This window comes from Schistocerca piceifrons, chromosome 3 (assembly GCF_021461385.2).
Source record: "Schistocerca piceifrons isolate TAMUIC-IGC-003096 chromosome 3, iqSchPice1.1, whole genome shotgun sequence".
NCBI classification, from domain to species: domain Eukaryota; kingdom Metazoa; phylum Arthropoda; class Insecta; order Orthoptera; family Acrididae; genus Schistocerca; species Schistocerca piceifrons.
This window is the reverse complement of record NC_060140.1, coordinates 493,825,760-493,831,759: the sequence shown is the minus strand read 5'-3', so window position 1 is coordinate 493,831,759 and position 6,000 is coordinate 493,825,760.

The following is a 6,000-nucleotide window of genomic DNA, read 5'->3' as shown; positions in this document are numbered from 1 at the left end:
TGTTTATTCTGAAGTGATTCAGTTTTGAAACTAGTTACTAATCCGTAAGAGTTTTTAGTACTTGCTATTAGTTCTGCACACACATCAGCCACCTTTTGGCAATGTTGTTAACTAACCCCAACTTCAGTTTGCATATTGCTTAACATTACAAACAACCCAGGAACCATGGACGTTGCCATTGGTGGGGAGGCTTGCGTGCCTCAGCGATACAGATAGCTGTACCGTAGGTGAAACCGCAACGGAGGGGAATCTACTGAGAGGCCAGACAAAAGTGTGGTTCCTGAAGAGGGCAGCAGCCTTTTCAGTAGATGCAGGGGCAACAGTCTGGATGATTGACTGATCTGGCCTTGTAACGCTAACCAAAACGACCTTGCTGTGTTGGTACTGCGAACGGCTGAAAGCAAGGGGAAACTACAGTCGTAATTTTTCCCGAGGGCATGAGCCTATCCCCAATGTTATTCAATCTGTTTATTGAGCAAGCAGTAAAGGAAAGGAGAATAATGGAATGTAGTCGAAAATTAGATTGGGAAATGAGACACTTAAAGTAATAAATGAGCTTCGCTATTTGGGGAGCAAAATAACTGATGGTGGTCGTCATAGAGAGGATACAAAATGTAGACTGGCAATGGCAAGGAAAGCGTTCCTGAAGAAGAGAAATTTGTTAACATCGAGTGTAGATTTAAGTGTCAGGAAGTCTTTTCTGAAAGTATTTGTATGGAGTGTAGCCATGTATAGAAGTGAAACGTGGATGATAAATAGTTTAGACAAAAAGAGAATGGAAGGTTTTGAAATGTGGTGTTACAGAAGAATGCTGAAGATTAGATGGGTAGATCACATAACTAATGAGGCGGTATTGAATAGAATTGGGGGAAGAGATATTCGTGGCACAACTTGACTAGAAGAAGGGATCAGTTGGTAGGACATATTCTGAGGCATCAAGGGATCACCAGTTTAGTATTGGAGGGTAAAAATCGAAGAGGGAGACCAAGAGATGAATACACTAAACAGATTGAGAAGGATGTAGGCTGCAGTGGGTACTGGGAGAATGAAGAAGCGTGCACAGGATAGAGTAGCATGGAGAGCTGCATCAAACCAGTCTCTGGACTGAAGACCGCCACAACAACAACAACAGCAACAACAAACAACTTAACTTGCCAGTCACTAGACTCTGCCTTTAGTGACATTTTTTGTTATACTTACTCAGTGAGGACATGAGCATCACCTAATTTTGCCTCAGAATATTCATCTACATTTCCACTATTGACACATTCTTTTTTAGTATGATCCTTCTACTCTGACATAGCTGGGAGTGATTCACCTTTCACCTCTTCATTTTCTGAAGGCAGTAACTTAAAATCTAATTATCTGCCATTGCAAAGTAGCTGGGACTGAACTGCTTTGCTAACAAATTGCAGCAGAAATGAAAAGCTAGTTTTCGATGTTTTATCCTGACATGCAGGGTGATGCAGCGCTAAGATGACTGGTGAAGCTGCTTTGCACAATATCTTAAAGCTTTAATGTGCCACAGTTGTTGCAAAGGTCCACAGACGCTTTGTGACACCACTCGAAAAAAACTGCTGTGGAGAGCAGACCTGGAATGCAAGAGTGAAGGCAACGCCCCCCCATCCTCTCCCCCAATGCCAGCCATGTTTTTTTTTTTTATGCACGTCGTCCGCTGGAGAAGAACTGACAGCTTCATGTGAAACAGCTAGCTGTCTTGTGTGCTCTATCGTACTGAAAGCCCCTTGTACCCACCTGTGCTGCACTTCCTAACAATAGCTAAAGTGCTCACTGCCTGTTTCTGATCACATCACAACCACTTCCTAGTTCAGTGGTTATATACAAGTAGATTTACTCACTTATGTCCACTCTACCCCGGAATATGGCAACCTAACAGAATGGAAACTTTTATTCACTGCAAGTATGAAATACAAAAACTAAACATTTCGTAGCTAATGCACCAAATTGCACTATAGTGTGCTTTACCCTCTGAGCTTGGCTGAATGAATGTGCCTGACCCTTTTTACTGGTGCCCAGATAGTGTGCTAACGGACCTCCTCGTAAATGCACTTACTTTGGTATTTCATATCACTCTGACTTACAGGCTGGTGTCCTGCAATACATTTGTGCTTGTTTACAAAAAGCATGAGCATGCAGTATTCTCTCTCTCTCTCTCTCTCCCCCTCCCTCCCCCCCCCCTCCCTCTCTCCCCCCCCCCCTCTCCCCCTCTCTCCCTCCATCACACAAGTGAAAGAGGGGGAAATGTGTAACTTCAACAGGGAAAGGTTTTTATCACTGGTGCAATCAGAACAGATTTGCCTTCTGAAAAGAAACCCCAGTTACTTAGAAAAGTGGTGGCTTCCTAATACAGTACAAAGAACAAAACATTCCCTAGTTACACATGCCTGTCACTAAATCAGAGAGAGCTCAGTCCTGGTCTTGTCAAACTGGTCTTACATATTATTTTTCAACTCGCAAAATCTCACCAGTTGTTAGACTATTTAAGAACAAAACATTATTTGTTGCGACCCATTGCCACTCAGTGATTTTAATACTACAATCAGGGCGATGCAAATTTGAAGCTTTGGTGCATCAAAATCTTACGTATGAGGTGAAGTAAGTCACAAAGCTGTGTAGCAATCTCTGACATTAGCTGCTGTAATTCTTTGCTGATGCTGAAGCTGCCCTTGGGATAATACAGCTTGATAGAATACAGACAAGTGTGGTAGCTTCCCTGGAGCTCTTGTTTTGATTAACTCCAACATATGTCTCAGCTACAGCAGTGTTTTCATTGAGTAGTCTCAAGACAAGAGACTTTGTCTCAAAAAAACCCAATGGCAGCCTTGGTTCATTGAGGAACAACTACTTATTTTGATTAGATATTATTCTTCAAATACATTACTGGTTTCTGTGAAATCAGATTTAACACACATCTGCTAGTATGATTTTTTTATATATCAGCTAGTACGATTGTTGAGTATGGTAAATCTCACAACTGTCTTGTAAACATTGAGCAACACCACACTTTTTACACTGCCATGCATTTCCATTTCCCCCCCGCCCCCCTCTCTCTGTGACTACTTCTCGTCAAATATGATTGGAGTAATAAAGTTAATTTATGCGCCGTGTTGTGCATCCTTCTGTCCAGCTCTTAAGAAGAGTGCTTATAAGATATACACGAGGGTTGGAGCTTAAATAGTGGCAACTATCTATTCACAACCAATACAAAAGAGTTATATGTTTGCACCTGTTACTGCCCTTCAAAGTAGTCACCAGCATTGTGCAGAACCCATTGCCAGCGATGTGGAAGGCGTAGTATACCATTAGCAGAGCCTGTCCTGTTGATGGTGCAGATGGAGCAGTCTAAAGTTATGGTGATTCTTGTGTTATCCTAACACATTACGTTCCTCCATGGCACACCGTCAATGCACAGTATTACTGTTCATTCTTGGTGCATCACCTGTGACCAGCTTTGCTAAAGAAGCGGCGACACGTTCTGCAGAACCCACCCATCATTTTGCATGACAATGTGCGGGCGCATACAGCGCAAGCTGTGGCTGCTCTGTTTGCTCGATGGGACTGGGAAGTACTGTACCATCCACCATACGCCCCAGACTTAAGTCCTTGTGACTTTGATTTGATTCCGAAGATGAAGGAACCACTTGGTGGCATTTGCTTCAGAACTGTTCCAGAGATTCGACAGGCAGTAGACAGCTCCATTCGCACCATCAACAGAACAGGTGCTAATGGTATACTACGTCTTCCACATCGCTGGCAACAGGTTCTACACAACACTGGTGACTACCTTGAAGGACAGTAACAGATGCAAACATGTAACTCTTGTATCGGTTGTGAATAAATAGTTGCCACTATTTAAGTTCCAACACTTGTATAAAAAAAGCTATGCACTATTTTTCATCTTTCCTTACATAGGTAAATGGATTGTCTCATTCTTGCAAGGAAGGGGTGTCTGCGCAGGAAACTTTACAGTATCCTAATTCCACAGATGTGTTACTGCGCCAATATTCTGGAAGCTTCGAGATGCGGAACAACTGCCAGATGCCTCACCATATACCCGTTTCCAACAAGATGTGCTGTAAAGTTGCCCATGTTAGCTCTCAGTGCTTTTGCACAAACACACACTACTGGTGCATAATTTGAGCTCATATTCTTTAATGAAATCAATTTTAAAAAAAGTCGAATTTTTTTTCCTTTTTTAAATAAATAAACTACTCAGTAATTTGCACTAAGTTGGAATGAGATAAGATGGAGAGTGACTCCATTTCTGTGCCACAGTGACACTACAGAAAATTGCAACCCCCCCCTGCCCAACTCACTCCATATCAGTTTCCATTTACTTCTGGGTACAATGCTTGTATTGTATCTGTAAGATAATGCATTTTAAGAGCCATTTGCAATGGAAACCTAATGCTAAAATTCATTCAGTGCAGCACTAATGCTGGCTGATTCAGGTTCTAGTTGTGAACAAGTCCTTAGCAGCTTAAATCAATTTCACTGACTCATACTACACTGTAGTTCAATGTGTAAATCATTTTTTGTTCCTAAATAAGTATTTGAACAAACAGTTGTCATTTGTTTGTCACTTCTTGTTATCCGTAGATAACTGTGTAGCTATTTGTGGTAAGAACAAACTCAGCAATATCTGTTGGTCCATCATGGCCAGGGGACATCGGCTGGTTAATGCCAATAAAATTCATCGACAGCCGTGTACTTAAAAGATTTTATTTTATTGTGAAGGCTACCAGTTTCAGCATTTCACTATGCCATCTTCAGGTCCCATACACATCTATCCAAATAAACGAACTTGTCATGTAGCGCCATAAATTGCTGGATATCGTGAATTCAGTCATTATACAATTGCTTCATTTGAAGACATGGTAGCAACTCTGAGTTTCCATCACATCTTTGAATCCTCCCAGTGGGCTCGCCACTCCTTGGCTAGTTCGAGCTTGGCTACCACTGGGCCCCGAGCCTTTGCACCTTTTCGCTTCTGTGTTGCATATCTAGCTTCTTGATATTCTTTTTCCCCTCCCTCGGGCAACATGTTTGGGGTGTTATTGGGAATGTTCCGCATTGTCCGTGATTTATATAAGAACAGTCTCACCACTGTTTTTCGTTCCCTTTTCCTATCATCTTTGTTTTCCTTCTTCTATCCTTCCTCTGATTCGGGATTTGAGATTTTCCCCTTTTTCTTCTTCATCCCTGTGCGCTCCTGAAGCTGGCCCACACGTCTGACGCCTAACAGGTAACTGGGTAATGCGTAATTACCAGCCCTGGGTCAACAGGTAGGGTTCGCACATTCTCCCTGGTACAGGCCAAGCCCAGGGAGGTGTGATTGCCTGAGCTGCTACCTTCTCAAATTGCCGATTGGCCCTCTGTCAGATGTTCGGGAGCTGTGACCCAAGATGTGAAAAATCACCGAAGCTGGGTGCGCCCCCTTGTGAAGTTGGAAGGAACACGCCATCGGAGACTCTGGCAATCATGTGGGATTTTTTGGCAGCAAGCCAGTCATCTCTACAATCAATGTCTACAAAACATACTCGAAATGAGGCTAACGATTCAAAGACCCTTTCAGCTGCACCACGGTTCCTCGTAGTTTCACGTACTGAAGATGGTCCATCCTTCGTAACAGTAAATCCATTTATTATTCAGAAAGGTGTTGATTCAATTGCGGGCCCTGTGAAATCTTGCTCTTGTTTACAGAATTCCACTTTTCCACTTTGCTTTTGGAGACTACTTCTGATTCTCAAGCACAACTACTGCTTGCCGCAATCACTCTTCCAAGGCTATCCTGTTTATATTGAGGCCCATAGAACTTTGAATTCTCACTGTGGTGTTATTTACTCTAGGCTGCTCAACAGTCTGACTTAGGCCGAAATCCAATGATACCTCTCTGCTCACGGTGTCATTGCCATCCATCAGGTGATGAAAAAGGTAGATTTCTCCTTATTGCCCACACGCACTCTTTTTCTCACCTTT